This window comes from Bombina bombina, chromosome 4, assembly GCF_027579735.1.
Source record: "Bombina bombina isolate aBomBom1 chromosome 4, aBomBom1.pri, whole genome shotgun sequence".
Taxonomy (NCBI): domain Eukaryota; kingdom Metazoa; phylum Chordata; class Amphibia; order Anura; family Bombinatoridae; genus Bombina; species Bombina bombina.
This window is the reverse complement of record NC_069502.1, coordinates 873,271,618-873,286,885: the sequence shown is the minus strand read 5'-3', so window position 1 is coordinate 873,286,885 and position 15,268 is coordinate 873,271,618. Positions and strand designations below refer to the sequence as shown.

The following is a 15,268-nucleotide window of genomic DNA, read 5'->3' as shown; positions in this document are numbered from 1 at the left end:
AATACCCAAAACAGATAACAGTTGAAATAATAAACGTTTTTATCACAGTCAAACACACTGTCAAAGGTCTGCTGTGACTGATTACCTCCCTCAAAACTAGTTTTGGAGACCCCTGGGCTCTGTAGAGACGTCCTGGATCATGGAGGAAGAAATAGGAAGACTGTGACTAAATTTTTACTGCGCAATAAAGCGCTAAAATAGGCCCCTCCCACACATATTACAACAGTGGGGAAGCTCAGTAAACTGTTTTTATGCAGAAAAAAACGACAGCCATGTGGTAAAAATCATGCCCATAAAGTTTTATCACCAAGTACCTCAGAAAAAACGATTAACATGCCAGTAAACGTTTTAAAATTGAAAATTATGAAGTGTTATTAATAAGCCTGCTGCTAGTCGCTTTCACTGCAGTGCAGGCTCAAATATTACTTTAATATTGACAGTATTTTCTTAGTGAAATTCCATTCCCCAGAAATACCTCAGAGTATACATACATACATATCAGCCTGATACCAGTCGCTACTACTGCATTTAAGGCTGCACTTACATTACATCGGTATTAGCAGTATTTTCTCAGTCAATTCCATTCCTTAGAAAATAATTTACTGCACATACCTCCTTGCAGGTGGGCCCTGCATGCTATCCCCTGTTCTGAAGTTACCTCACTCCTCAGAATGGCCGAGAACAGCAAGTGGATCTTAGTTACGACCGCTAAGATCATAGAAAACTCAGGCAGATTCTTCTTCTAATGCTGCCTGAGAACAAACAACACACTCCGGTGCCGTCTAAAATAACAAACTTTTGATTGAAGAAATAAAAACTAAGTTTAACACACTACAGTCCTCTCACACGTCCTATCTTTAGTTAGGTGCAAGAGAATGACTGGATATGACGTAGAGGGGAGGAGCTATATAGCAGCTCTGCTTGGGTGATCCTCTTGCACTTCCTGTTAGGGAGGAGTTATAATCCCATAAGTAATGGATGACCCGTGGACTGACTACACTTAACAGGAGAAAAATCTTGCGTCAAAAATGACACAATATACGTTGGCATTTTGTGCCCTCGAGAGCCTAATTCTGCCCGAGAATTTAAAATGACAGTCAATTGAAAAAAAGACTATAACCCAGGTAAGAAATACATTTTTCCTAAAAAATGCATTTCCCAGATATGAAACTGACAGTCTGCAAAAGGAAATAAACTGAAAACCTGAATCATGGCAAATATAAGTACAATAGATATAGTTAGAACTTTATATAAATACATAAAGTGCCAAACCATAGCTGAGAGTGTCTTAAGTAATGAAAACATACTTACAAAAAGACACCCATCCACATATAGCAGATAGCCAAACCAGTACTGAAACGGTTATCAGTAGAGGTAATGGAATATGAGAGTATATCGTCGATCTGAAAAGGGAGGTAGGAGATGAATCTCTACAACCGATAACAGAGAACCTTTGAAATAGATCTCCCGTGAGGAAAACCATTGCATTCAATAGGTGATACTCCCTTCATATCTTCTGACATTCATTGTACTCTGAGAGGAATCGGGCTTCAAAATGCTGAGAAGCGCATATCAACGTAGAAATTTTAGCACAAACTTACTTCACTACCTCCATAGAAGGCAAAGTTTGTAAAAGTGAATTGTGGGTGTGATGAGGGGTGTATTTATAGGCATTTTGAGGTTTGGGAAACTTTGCCCCTCCTGGTAGGATTGTATATCCCATACGTCACTAGCTCATGGACTCTTGCCAATTACATGAAAGAAAAGCATATTAAACTGTCAACTACATCAGACATAGGGTATAACAGATATAGACTAGTGGCTGCTCGCATAGTTTAGATAGCCTTGGGACTGTCTCTTGCAGTAGCATTTAACCTGCAAGGCAATATGTCCATATCTGAAAATGAATAAGGACATTAACCACAGTTACATATGCTACTGCATTAAACAAAATGGTCTTAGACAGTAAACAGTAAATTAGTAGTAAATTACTACTTTTATCATATCACAGCTGAACAAGTGATCCCTGACCGGGTTCTCTGCAGAATACAGTCTGCAACCAAAATAAGTAGCGACTAATCCCATTGCACTCCATGTCTAACCGACACCAACTCGCCTCTGTAAAGGGTCCCAGAAGATTAAATATGCAAAAAAACCAAACAGTGATATCCACTTGTTGACTGGAGGACATCTTCTTAATGGGTTTTCATGCAGCAGTCCCAAAGTTGTAATAACTTTTCAAAATAGTTTTTATTGAGGTAGCAATGACATACATAGATAACATCACATACTGTCATGGCAACACGCCTATATACATCAAGTCTTGCGCATCTAATACATAGGCATGTCTTAGAGCTATAAGCAATATGAGGTCCTAAGCAATAGGAAGTACAATAGGCCATGAGCGGAACCTCTTTTTCTATATAAGCATTGTAACATGGACAAAGAATAACGCAACAAGTGATAATCATAAGACCTAGTTTTCATAACAGGGCTCTAAAAGGAAAGAAGTAGGTCTTATATGTCCACAACATAGACAGCAGCAAGAAAATATAATACTTTAGATCTGCTTAACGCAGTAAAAAAACAAAAAACAGTGCGTTAGTGCAATTTTATATAAACATTAAGGTTAAGTTATACACATTTACATCAAAAGATGCAGCTTTAGCGCATTTGTCAAAATATGAGATAAGCAGCTTAACACAATAATTTATAAACTCTATGAGACCCTGGTAAACCATGCATAGGCCACAAACTTAGATCTGTAAATATGTTTCTATACAGTTATGTGGAGGCATTAAACCATTGACCTCTAAAAAGGTAGCTGCGTCTTTAAAGCACTTATCCAAATAAGCAATAAGTAACTTAACACAATAATTTGTAGACTCTATGCGTGGGTTGTGAAAACAAGCATTATCTTTACCATCAAGTAGAAAATAGGAAAATAGGGCCAGTTTCGGGCCCTAAACAGCATCAGGTTTTTACAGGCACATAGTACATAATAAACCACTTGTGAAATACTTAAAGAGCAAACCATGGACACCCCTCTTTTTCGCCCTCATTAACATCAGAGGCTACTTTTGGGCCCCAAGTAACATACCTCTCCAAACTGAGGGTTTTTATGTGACGCAGGTTACTTTTGAACCTGCAAATTCGCTACTAAATATCATAATCCTGTATCAGAGTATCCCCTAGAATATACAGAAAAGTAAAAAGTTAAGCGTACCCCAACTAATAGTTATTAACCACTCTTGTACCACAGAGTGTAGATATAAATAAGGGGAGTAGACTAAGTGAAATATAATCAAGGTCCCTGCAGGACCCATTTCAAATAAAATTACAAGATTGAAAATATATGCAAATTTATAGGTACCTACACACTATATTTAGATAGCAAATATAAAAATATCAGTTCTGTAATATTAACCTTTTGGACCTCTGAAAATGACATATAAGAGAGATTGGGGCTGAGCCTCTGTAAAAGCACAATAAGTTGGCTTATATGTAATAGAAAACACTTTTGAATTTCCCCTTGTCATCTTAACTCAGGCCAATAGAATATAATTGAGAACAGCCAATAATCTAAGTATGTAAATAAAAGGAATAACTCTTCCCCCTGTAGGATTATAATTGTAGAGGAGTTATTAACACTGGGTATAAAGTAATAAAGGGTTAAATAGCCCCAAAGAACAATCCTGCAGGCCAACTATAACAGTAAACCTAGTGTGCTGTCTTGGCTGCCGACAGCCCACTATTTATGAAAGATTAGTTAGCGCTGTCAAAATATTAACAAACAGTTGGACCCATAACAACATAGGGGACACCTACATATCTGGAGTAACATTATAAAAAGTCCCAACATAATTGTAGAGGCATAAGGAGTAGAGTTGCATGCAATCATAGAAAAAACAATATTAAATACATGCTCTCTAAATCTTCAGGACACCACTTTAACCACCCCCCAAAGATACCCACAAACTTTTAGAGGTTAGATATTAGTTAAATACAGTGATAGGTGTAGTATAGATCAGCCATCAAAGCATAGCAACCCTAACTACACATATATGTACAGTACAATAGACCACAAATGTAAAACGAGAATGTCACTCAAAAACAGGAACACAGTACAGTCTCTAACATAGAATACTCAGCATCAGATTTCTGGTTGGTCATCCTGGGAAATATGAGTATTATCTGGTGGCTCTTAACGTACTGTCCAGCATAAAGTAGCACCATTACCGGACCAAAGGTGAAGAGGCCTCTCCAACCTGGGCCAGCATGATAGAATTATCGTTCCATCTATCCAATACCTAAGCGCTAGTGTAGTAGGACTTTGCTGATACATCCGGACTGATTTAGGGGATCGGGACTCACTGTTCCGTATAGGGCTCCAGTCTCTTGTAAGCTGCCGAGCAATCTACTTTCGCCCGTATATAAAGGCAGACAGTCCTGAGAGGATACAGCTCCCACATAGGAAATATAGTGTCCGATACCGGTTCCAAAGAATTGTAGTATGTTTCCATCCATAGGTAGGGAGGATCTATTTGATGTCACATTTGTATGATCTCCACTCACGGAGAGGGTAGCATCGCCATCCTGCAGAAAAACTGGCTCTTTGTCAGCTCTCATTTCGCGCTCCTGCACAGTGTAGTTTTGCAGCTGCTCCCTCTGAGAAGAAGCAGCCTGATCTGCGCTCAGTTCAGGATCCAGTGCGGTAGGTTGAGGTTCAGCTGCGAATGGTCCCGTATCTGGTTGTAGCATAGATAGTAAGCGAGGAGACTCAGCCTTTAAGTAAGTAGGTCCACACAACAGCGCAAGACCCATGCTATTTTGTGTCTCAGCACCTATCTCCCCCGACTTAAGTGCCCAGCACTGTGCATAACCAATTTCAGGGGAAGCGCAACAATTAGTCACTTGCGTGACCCCATGCTGTAAGCCGCACTTCATCTTCCCGGGCATATTGGACTCTGCTTTATCCTCTTCTGTGCCCTGAGCCCCTGCAATTTCCATGAGGCGAACGAATCGAATATTCGAGGCACAGCAGATTTTTTCAAACCTGCAATAAACTCAAAAAACAATAAGAAAAAAATCAAGCATAGAAATCACAAAGAAAAAAAATATTTGGTGGAGACGCAGCTCCCACATCATCAATGATTTAGAGGAGAAAACAAAATTTATGCTTACCTGATAAATTCCTTTCTCCTGTAGTGTGGTCAGTCCACGGGTCATCATTACTTCTGGGATATTAACTCCTCCCCAACAGGAAGTGCAAGAGGATTCACCCAGCAGAGCTGCTATATAGCTCCTCCCCTCTACGTCACCTCCAGTCATTCGACCAAGGACCAACGAGAAAGGAGAAGCCAAAGGGTGTAGTGGTGACTGGAGTATAATTTAAAAAATATTTACCTGCCGTAAAAAACAGGGCGGGCTGTGGACTGACCACACTACAGGAGAAAGGAATTTATCAGGTAAGCATAAATTTTGTTTTCTCCTGTTAAGTGTGGTCAGTCCACGGGTCATCATTACTTCTGGGATACCAATACCAAAGCTAAAGTACACGGATGACGGGAGGGACAGGCAGGCTCTTTATACGGAAGGAACCACTGCCTGAAGAACCTTTCTCCCAAAAACAGCCTCCGAAGAAGCAAAAGTGTCAAATTTGTAAAATTTGGAAAAAGTATGAAGAGAAGACCAAGTTGCAGCCTTGCAAATCTGTTCAACAGAAGCCTCATTCTTAAAGGCCCAAGTGGAAGCCACAGCTCTAGTGGAATGTGCTGTAATTCTTTCAGGAGGCTGCTGTCCAGCAGTCTCATAGGCTAACCGTATTATGCTACGAAGCCAAAAAGAGAGAGAGGTAGCCGAAGCTTTTTGACCTCTCCTCTGACCAGAATAAACGACAAACAGGGAAGACGTTTGTCGAAAATCCTTAGTTGCCTGTAGATAAAATTTCAGGGCACGGACTACATCTAGATTGTGTAGCAGACGTTCCTTCTTCGAAGAAGGATTAGGACACAAAGATGGAACCACAATCTCTTGATTGATATTCCTGTTAGTGACCACCTTAGGTAGGAACCCAGGTTTAGTACGCAGAACTACCTTGTCTGAATGAAAAATCAGATAAGGAGAATCACAATGTAAGGCAGATAACTCAGAGACTCTTCGAGCCGAGGAAATCGCCATTAAAAATAGAACTTTCCAAGATAACAGCTTAATATCTATGGAATGAAGGGGTTCAAACGGAACACCCTGTAAAACATTAAGAACTAAGTTCAAACTCCATGGCGGAGCAACAGTTTTAAACACAGGCTTGATCCTAGTTAAAGCCTGACAAAAAGCTTGAACGTCCGGAACTTCTGACAGACGTTTGTGTTAAAGAATGGACAGAGCTGAAATCTGTCCCTTTAAGGAACTAGCGGATAAACCCTTTTCCAAACCTTCTTGTAGAAAAGACAATATCCTCGGAATCCTAACCTTACTCCATGAGTAACTGTTGGATTCGCACCAATATAAGTATTTGCGCCATATCTTATGGTAAATCTTTCTGGTAACAGGCTTCCTAGCCTGTATTAAGGTATCAATAACTGACTCAGAAAAACCACGTTTTGATAAAATCAAGCGTTCAATTTCCAAGCAGTCAGCTTCAGAGAAATTAGATTTTGATGTTTGAAGGGACCCTGTATCAGAAGGTCCTGTTTCAGAGGTAGAGACCAAGGTGGACAGGATGACATGTCCACCAGATCTGCATACCAAGTCCTGCGTGGCCATGCAGGCGCTATTAGAATCACTGATGCTCTCTCCTGTTTGATTCTGGCAATCAATCGAGGAAGCATCGGGAAGGGTGGAAACACATAAGCCATCCCGAAGGTCCAAGGTGCTGTCAAAGCATCTATCAGAACCGCTCCCGGATCCCTGGATCTGGACCCGTAACGAGGAAGCTTGGCGTTCTGTCGAGACGCCATGAGATCTATCTCTGGTTTGCCCCAATGTCGAAGTATTTGGGCAAAGACCTCCGGATGAAGTTCCCACTCCCCGGATGAAAAGTCTGACGACTTAAAAAATCTGCCTCCCAGTTCTCCACTCCCGGGATGTGGATTGCTGACAGGTGGCAAGAGTGAGACTCTGCCCAGCGAATTATCTTTGATACTTCCATCATTGCTAGGGAGCTTCTTGTCCCTCCCTGATGGTTGATGTAGGCTACAGTCGTGATGTTGTCCGACTGAAACCTGATGAACCCCCGAGTTGTCAACTGGGGCCAAGCCAAAAGGGCATTGAGAACTGCTCTCAATTCCAGAATGTTTATTGGTAGGAGACTCTCCTCCTGATTCCATTGTCCCTGAGCCTTCAGAGAATTCCAGACAGCGCCCCAACCTAGTAGGCTGGCGTCTGTTGTTACAATTGTCCAGTCCAGCCTGCTGAATGGCATCCCCCTGGACAGATGTGGCCGAGAAAGCCACCATAGAAGAGAATTTCTGGTCTCTTGATCCAGATTCAGAGAAGGGGACAAGTCTGAGTAATCCCCATTCCACTGACTTAGCATGCACAATTGCAGCGGTCTGAGGTGTAGGCGTGCAAAGGGTACTATGTCCATTGCCGCTACCATTAAGCCGATTACCTCCATGCATTGAGCCACTGACGGGTGTTGAATGGAATGAAGGACACGGCATGCATTTTGAAGCTTTGTTAACCTGTCTTCTGTCAGGTAAATTTTCATTTCTACAGAATCTATAAGAGTCCCCAAGAAGAGAACTCTTGTGAGTGGAAAGAGAGAACTCTTCTTTTCGTTCACCTTCCATCCATGCGACCTTAGAAATGCCAGTACTAACTCTGTATGAGACTTGGCAGTTTGAAAGCTTGAAGCTTGTATCAGAATGTCGTCTAGGTACGGAGCTACCGAAATTCCTCGCGGTCTTAGTACCGCCAGAAGAGCACCCAGAACCTTTGTGAAGATTCTTGGAGCCGTAGCCAATCCGAATGGAAGAGCTACAAACTGGTAATGCCTGTCTAGAAAGGCAAACCTTAGATACCGGTAATGATCTTTGTGAATCGGTATGTGAAGGTAAGCATCCTTTAAATCCACTGTGGTCATGTACTGACCCTTTTGGATCATGGGTAAAATTGTCCGAATAGTTTCCATTTTGAACGATGGAACTCTTAGGAATTTGTTTAGGATCTTTAAATCCAAGATTGGCCTGAAAGTTCCCTCTTTTTTGGGAACCACAAACAGATTTGAGTAAAACCCTTGTCCTTGTTCCGACCGTGGAACCGGATGGATTACTCCCATTAATAAAAGGTCTTGTACGCAGCGTAGAAACGCCTCTTTCTTAATTTGGTTTGTTGACAACCTTGACAGATGAAATCTCCCTCTTGGGGGAGAGAATTTGAAGTCCAGAAGGTATCCCTGAGATATGATCTCTAACGCCCAGGGATCCTGGACATCTCTTGCCCAAGCCTGGGCGAAGAGAGAAAGTCTGCCCCCCACTAGATCCGTTCCCGGATCGGGGGCCCTCAATTCATGCTGTCTTAGGGGCAGCAGCAGGTTTCCTGGCCTGCTTGCCCTTGTTCCAGGACTGGTTAGGTCTCCAGCCTTGTCTGTAGCGAGCAACAGCTCCTTCCTGTTTTGGTGCAGAGGAAGTTGATGCTGCTCCTGCTTTGAAATTACGAAAGGAACGAAAATTAGACTGTCTAGCCTTAGGTTTGGCTCTGTCTTGAGGCAGGGCATGGCCTTTACCTCCTGTAATGTCAGCGATAATTTCTTTCAATCCGGGCCCGAATAAGGTCTGCCCTTTGAAAGGTATATTAAGTAATTTAGATTTAGAAGTAACGTCAGCTGACCAGGATTTTAGCCACAGTGCTCTGCGCGCCTGAATGGCGAATCCGGAATTCTTAGCCGTAAGCTTAGTTAAATGTACTACGGCATCTGAAATAAATGAGTTAGCTAACTTAAGGGCTTTAAGCTTGTGTGTAATCTCATCTAATGGAGCTGATTCAAGTGTCTCTTCCAGAGACTCAAACCAAAATGCTGCTGCAGCCGTGACAGGCGCAATGCATGCAAGGGGTTGCAATATAAAACCTTGTTGAACAAACATTTTCTTAAGGTAACCCTCTAACTTTTTATCCATTGGATCTGAAAAGGCACAGCTATCCTCCACCGGGATAGTGGTACGCTTAGCTAAAGTAGAAACTGCTCCCTCCACCTTAGGGACCGTTTGCCATAAGTCCCGTGTGGTGGTGTCTATTGGAAACATCTTTCTAAATATCGGAGGGGGTGAGAACGGCACAGCGGGTCTATCCCACTCCTTAGTAACAATTTCAGTAAGTCTCTTAGGTATAGGAAAAACGTCAGTACTCGACGGTACCGCAAAATATTTATCCAACCTACACATTTTCTCTGGTATTGCAACTGTGTTACAATCGTTCAGAGCCGCTAACACCTCCCCTAGTAATACACGGAGGTTTTCCAGCTTAAATTTAAAATTTGAAATATCTGAATCCAATCTGTTTGGATCAGAACCGTCACCCGCAGAATGAAGCTCTCCGTCCTCATGTTCTGCAAGTTGTGACGCAGTATCTGACATGGCCCTAATATTATCAGCGCACTCTGTTCTCACCCCAGAGTGATCACGCTTACCTCTTAGTTCTGGTAATTTAGCCAAAACTTCAGTCATAACAGTAGCCATATCCTGTAATGTGATTTGTAATGGCCGCCCAGATGTACTCGGCGCTACAATATCACGCACCTCCCGAGCGGGAGATGCAGGTACTGACACGTGAGGCAAGTTAGTCGGCATAACTCTCCCCTCGTTGTTTGGTGAAATATGTTCAATTTGTACAGATTGACTTTTATTTAAAGTAGCATCAATGCAGTTAGTACATAAATTTCTATTGGGCTCCACTTTGGCTTTAGCACATATAACACAGATCTCTTCCTCTGAATCAGACATGTTTAACACACTAGCAAATAAACTAGCAACTTGGAAATACTTTTCAAGTAATTTACTATAATATGAAAACGTACTGTGCTTATAAGAAGCACAGAAAGAGTTATGACAGTTGAAAGTTAATAAACTGAAAAGTTATAGCATCAAATCTTTGTAAAAAACACAATTTTAGCAAAGGTTTGCTCCCATTAGCAAAGGATAACTAACCCTGATAGCAGAAAAAAAATTACAGAAATAAACGTTTTTTATCACAGTCAACTACAATCTCACAGCTCTGCTGTGAGTGATTACCTCCCTCAAAACAAGTTTTGAAGACCCCTGAGTTCTGTAGAGATGAACCGGATCATGCAGGGAATACAATAAACTTCTGACTGAATTTTTTGATGCGTAGCAAAAGCGCCAAAAAAAGGCCCCTCCCCCTCACACACAACAGTGAGAGAGATCAGTAAACTGTCATAAATTAAATAAAACGACTGCCAAGTGGAAAAAAATAGTGCCCAAAACATTTTTTCACCCAGTACCTCAGAAAATGAAACGATTTTACATGCCAGCAAAAAACGTTTAACATAAAATAAATTAAGTGTTATTAAAAAGCCTGTTGCTAGTCCCTGCAAATTAGGCTAAAGTCTTATGCATACAGTATAATTCCAGTGAAGTGCCATTCCCCAGAATACTGAAGTGTAAAATATACATACATGACAGCCTGATACCAGTTGCTGCTACTGCATTTAAGGCTGAGTTTACATTATATCGATATGGCAGAATTTTCTCATCAATTGCTACATACCTCTTTGCAGATTAATCTGCCCGCTGTCCCCTGATCTGAAGTTTACCTCTCCTCAGATGGCCGAGAAACAGCAATATGATCTTAACTACGCCGGCTAAAATCATAGAAAAAACTCAGGTAGATTCTTCTTCAAATTCTACCAGAGAAGGAATAACACACTCCGGTGCTATTATAAAATAACAAACTTTTGATTGAAGGTATAAAACTAAGTATAATCACCACAGTCCTCTCACACATCCTATCTATTCGTTGGATGCAAGAGAATGACTGGAGGTGACGTAGAGGGGAGGAGCTATATAGCAGCTCTGCTGGGTGAATCCTCTTGCACTTCCTGTTGGGGAGGAGTTAATATCCCAGAAGTAATGATGACCCGTGGACTGACCACACTTAACAGGAGAAACAGCTCCCACTTCATCCCTATATTCATTATAAATACCTCCACATAGAACTCCAAAACATAAAAAAAAAAAGGAAGAAAACAAACAAAAAAATTATTTTCCCCCTCTCCCCCCCCCCCCCCCCACCACCACTACGGCGCCCCCGCCCGACCCTCCCCACCGGGCTGCTCCAACCAGCTATGCGGAAAGACATTCAATAGAGTCAATTCCGCAAAACTCAAACATGATAGGAAGGGGGAGAGAATCAACCTTTGTAATGAGGTAGGATAAGATAATATAACCGGAGACCACTTCCACAAGAATTTCTGAATTTTTTTCTCTGCAGCATCGTAAAGATGGTATGATTCGAACACCAATTGATTTTGTAATATTTTAAAGACCATAGCTAGACCGGGCACCTTCTTAGCTTTCCAGTTTTTCAAAATACAGTGTCTAACTGCTAACATAATTGTATTTAAACTGTTTATAGTATTATAGTTAATAACATCATTTGTCAAGAAGAGAAAGAAAACATCTATCGCGGCTAACGCTATTGTTACTTTGTATCGTTTATTAAACCAAAAAATAATTTTCACCCACAATTGTCTGACTTTAGGGCATGTCCAAAACATATGGAGTAAATGTGCCTTGCCATGCGCACATCGCGGACATTGATTAATTAAAGAAGGATAAAATCTAGAAATTTTCCACGGTGAGAGATAGAAATTATTAATCAATTTCATATGAGATTCTTTCCAAGCTATTGGTACTTTACACTTATACATGGCATCAAAACTCAGAGAAGATTTCTATATGATTCCATTTAGCTAAGTTTCCTCTGTATCTTGGTACATGAATTTTTGCTGGATGGCTATTTAAACTCCAGATTACAGGCGGAATGTAACTCAATGCTACAGAGCTCCCAGTTTAGCAGCCATCTTAGACCATAGCCCGGACACGCCCCCGATGATATTTTTATTATGTGGAGAGGTGGCCCTAATCTGTTTAAACAGTTCATGAAAGTCCGTAACTGCAATTAAATCAATTTGAAATTGACATATGAAAGCTTTGAACAAATTAATTTCTTAGACTTAACCATTTCTAGAGATATGTGTGGCAAGATTAAATCAGATTTATATCATAAAGACACTGCCACTAACTCAATACTGGAATATCAAACTGCTCATCATAAATGTGTGAAACAAGCAATCCCTATTGGGGAATTTTTACGTATCCACAGAAATTGTTCAGACATAAATGTGTTTAAAGAAAGAGGTAAACCAATGATGAGGAGATTAAAAAAGAGAGAGGTTATGCCAATGGTATAAAGCCTATCACAGAGCCCTACATACACCAAGGTCTAAACTTCTACAGATCAAAAGGAGGAAGGGTTCGGACAGAGAGTAAGATTTTGTGAGCACTTGTGATGACGCCTATAAGGAAATTATACAGATTTTTAACAAACATTTATATATATATATATTACAAACCGATATGGATATGGCTAAAAGTATTGGTAATAGAGTAGCTATAAGCTGGAAAAAAACTCCTAAAATTCGTGGTAAGATATTGAACAGCCACTTCGTAAAACATGTTGCAAAATGGAAGGATAATGTGAAGGGTACTTATCCATGTAGATCCTGTACATATGCTCCATATATATGTAATATAACAGAATTAACAATCTTTCCGAATGGTACGTTAATGATTTAATTGTAGAACAAAAAAATATAATCTATTGTTTAGAATGTACATGTAAAGAAACATTACATTCGAATGTCAAGGGAATTGAAGGATTGGTTGAACCTCTGTGTAACATCAGAAATGCTAAAACAGATATTGAGGATAAGAAAATTACATTAGTGGCCAAACATTTTCTTGATCATCATAATAGCAAAACAGAATTAACATGTTGGATTCTGCAAAAGATAAAACTAGGGATTAGAGGTGGTAAAAAAGAGAATTCTCTGCTTAAAGCAGAAAGTAAATTGATTTTCTGGCTTCAAACAATAACCCATTTTGCCCTTAATGAGCAAATCTCATATAACTCATTCATTTGAATATGGAGGATGACTTTTCTCCTTTCCCGAGGGATTGTATTAATGTGAATGCGCCAGATTGATAATGGCTCTAACTATCCATCAATGTAAATATAAGTTATGCGCTGTCAACCTAGAATCTTCTGAAGTAATCACTTGAATAGAAGATCGTCTGAGCCGCTATTGTGAAGATGAGATAGACTAACTATAAATTCACATATAGAACTGCAGGTTTCTAAAACTGTAAGCAACAGATGGAGAGTCCTGTGCTCAATATCAATTCTTACCGATAAATCCGACATAACAGTAGAACGTAGAATATGAGAACGAACAATGCACAGCGGTGTATTCTCCTCATGCGAATGTGTATATACTGACGTAGTTGTGAGTACACCTACTTAATGTGGATGGGGTATATAGCTGGTAGACAAGGTTTAATACCACTAACTAAATAAGAATAGGGCAATATTACGATCGGTCTTGCTGAGTATCTATAAAAGTGTTGGAAATGGACAACATGGGGCTAATGCATTTTTACGTTGCGATACACAGTCTCCACTTGTATCCATAAGCCTGATTCAATATTGCAAATTAGGATATCTACATGGAGCTTTAGATCATTACTTACATAGTGACTGTCAGGGTTTTTTTCCCTGTTGTTTGCCATGTGCTGCTGGCAGCCATTATACTCACCTCTCTTCCTGACTATGGTGCATTGTGGGGGATGCTGCTCATTTCCTACACTTCCTTTTATGGCCAGACTGGTGTGCATCATCCATGTGAGACAGGATGCAGTCTCAGAATTGTGATGTAATCACTTATTATTTAAAGGGCCTCTGTTCAGTATGCTTTGCCTTTGCTTTGTCTCAGACCTGTTTGTGAGAGTTCCTGTGTATTACCTGGCTGCCTGACGTCCTTCCTGGTTCCTGATCCCTGGCTTGTTCCTGACTCTGCTGTTTTCCTTGTTCCTGATTCCGGCTCGTCTGACTATTTACTTTGGCTCCTGACTCGGCTCGTCTGACTACCAGCTCTGGTTTTGACTCCTGGCTTGTTATTTGACTTGTGGACTTTTTATTATTTTTTGCTATGAATAAAGGTGTGATTATTTTTGCACTTCTCGTCTCAGTCTGATTCCTGGCACCCTGACAGTGACGTACATGTGAGCCCACCTACTGAATGATTGGCTGACCTACCTTTAAAATCGTGCTTAGTCGAGTGGCCGGTGCCATGAGTGGCTAATTATTATTGTATACACACACTCTGATTACTTATATGTATTAGTGTTCTTATATAATGATTATTTTTCTTTCTTTTTTCTCCTATACTTATATTATACTAGCATTGAGCACAGCCCACCAGTGAGCACATAGGATTGTCACTGTTGGGATACTTGTAGAGTGGTTTGTGTTTCACCCGTTTGATCCTAGATATATATCTGGGATACATTTATATCCAATTTTTGTAACTTTCCCTATAAGCCTGTCACCCAGGCCACTCAGGGGTTACCTGCCTAAGTTGCTGGGAACAGTACAGCTGTCTGTCAGTCTTTAGGGCTGTAGAGTTTACAGTGACTTAGGATGTGTACCCTGTCTGGTCTGAGAGTGTGTTCCATTTCTGTGATACATATATGCATATATACACACACATACATACATCCCTTAACAATCTGGCAACTTCTCATATACCATATCTCTTTAAATAACTGTTAAAACATTTCAATAATAAACATTTATTTTACATTTAATGTATACATATGAGAGAACTACTGTGTATTAATATATTTTACAAGTGTTTTGTTATGCATATATTCAAGTCTCCAAGAGCACTACATTTTCCAGTTCTATTTCAGAATTTGTAATATAAGCAATATTAGTGAACCCTGTACTGTCCATTCATAAAAATGGAACCCTGTGCTAAAAAAGGCAGCTACGTTAAGATTCTCTGGTTAATCCTTTTTAACCTTTCACTTCACTTGTAATTCCTGATTTTCTTAGCACAGTGTTGCATTAGGGAAAACGTACCCAGCGCTACCAGATGCGGTAATTTTTAGCAATGGGGTCTTCATGACAGGTAAATTCTAAAAATATAACAATATTCTAAATAATTATTTAAATTTGTGCTACACAC

The 15,268-nt window shown here is 40.3% G+C and overlaps 1 protein-coding gene across 1 annotated transcript in view; it reads right to left on the bottom strand.

Annotated features, from left to right (window-relative positions):
* Window positions 1-15,268, bottom strand: part of LOC128657385 (gastrula zinc finger protein XlCGF57.1-like) — a 138,817-nt gene that overhangs the window by 47,968 nt on the left and 75,581 nt on the right. The gene's annotated exons all lie outside the window — the stretch shown is intronic.